Raw genomic sequence first — 2,011 nt, forward strand, 5'->3', positions numbered from 1 at the left:
AATACTATTGAATAATTCAGCACTATAACCAAAGGAACAATGGCACAGTAACTTTAGACATGAGCATTTGCAACAAAATCCAATGAAAACATTTGATATGCTGATGGCTTCTTGTGTTCAGGAAAGGGTATACATTTGAGATATTCTTTCCTATTGAGTGGGCATCAAACAATTTCTGAAACTGGTCTTTACAACAAAATCAAAAGCAGCTGGTAAAATTGCACCAAGGCAAGTGACTTTATACTGGGTTGTGCCAGACTTGGGCCCAAAAGACCAGAAGTGTGCTCCAGTAGAGGCAGTAGTTCACCAGTAAATCAGGATTCCCAACAGGCCAAATCAGCCACAACAGCAAGTCAGGTTAACTAGCAAGGGAAAAAAAAAAGCACAACAGATTTTTCACACATCCTGTCACTTCACAAAGCTCCAGCAGCAGCGATAGCCTATGTCTGTCAAGTCTAGAAACAAACAGAAAGCTTCAGCAGCTCCTGAGCATTCAGATTTAATTTGTGGTCACAAATATTGCAGAATTTTAATTTGTTGCCTGGCTAGCAGCTGAGAGGTAGATATACATCAGTAAAAAAGTGATGAGCCTTTGTTATTACATGAGAAAAAACTGTGCATTATATTTAACTGCAGAAGTTGGCAAAACAGAGAGCATGGAAAAATATGTTAAAAAAAAAAAAAAAAAAAGAAAGAAAAAGAAAAAAAAAGTAAGTGACCTGAGCGACAGACCAGGAAAGACAATGCCTGCTGCTGCTCAGCCTCTTTCTGTCTCACTGCTGGTAAGGATTATTAGCCTGCTGTGGCTTCCCTTAGCAGACGAAGGGCAGCCAAACTGCATAAACCAAAATGTTTTTGGAATTTCCTTCTTAAATTGTTTTGATGACAGGTTCCTATTAAGAACGGTTGAGAATTCAACAGAAAGTGGACGCAGCTTCCTCTCCTTACTAGGAACTGATCATCACAACTTCTCTGGCACTGAACCCCAATAAAGTAAAACTTCAGTGCTACATACACTTACAGACATCTCAGGGGAGGAACATATGTCTCCTTGTTTCTTTTTGAAGCCCAGCAAACAGATAAGAAAACATCTTGGACACTAATCCTGCAACATATGTACACACTGAAGTAGCTGCTGGTTATTATATTTGTTGTGTTGGTACTGACTAGTAGGAAATTACTGATAGAGATGCAGGATTTTGTCTGACTACCTGCAAGTAAAAGTATCTAACCCTCAAACTAAGAAAATACGCAGATGCAAACATGGAACAACACACAGTGGAAATAAAAGAATCACAGAATCACAAAACAGTTCAGGTTGGAAGGGACCTTCAAAGGTCATCTAGTGCAACCCGCTACAATGAGCAGGGACATCTTCAACTAGACCAGGTTGCCCAGAACCACATCCAGCCTGGCCCTGAATGTCTCCAGGGATGCCGCATCCACCACCTCCCTGGGCAACCTGTGCCAGTGTTCTACCACCCCCATTGTAAAGCATCTTCTCCTCACACCTAGTCCAAATCTCCCTTCTTTCTGCTTAAAACCATTACCCCTCACCCTGCTGCAAGAGACCCTCCTGAAAAGTCTCTCCTTCTTTCTTATAAACCCCCTTTAGGTACTGGAGCATTCTCTTCTCCAGGCTGAACAAGCCCAGCTCTCTCAACCGTTCCTCATAGGAGAGGTGCTCCATCAAACATGACTGTTGATAAGCATTTTAAACAGAGAAACAAGTATGCAGCTCGTAAAACTCTTAAAAGCACCCCGAATGCTTTAATGCGCTGCAAAAGTAAACCCCTGGAAGTTTCCTTTCGGTTACACAGGGGGTTGGATCACCCACTACAGAGGTGTACATCACGAGGGGAGCAGAAGGACACCCCTCCCTCCCTCCCTCCCTCCCTCCACAACAAAAATGGAGGAAGATGCACAGGAGAAGGGGTAGGCGCACAAAGGGGAGGAGCAGGAGGAGAATAGGAGGGGAGGGAAAGGGGAGGGAAAGGGGAGGAGGAGCAGG

Source organism: Nestor notabilis, unplaced genomic scaffold, assembly GCF_000696875.1.
Source record: "Nestor notabilis isolate BGI_N333 unplaced genomic scaffold, ASM69687v1 scaffold15372, whole genome shotgun sequence".
NCBI classification, from domain to species: Eukaryota; Metazoa; Chordata; class Aves; order Psittaciformes; family Psittacidae; genus Nestor; species Nestor notabilis.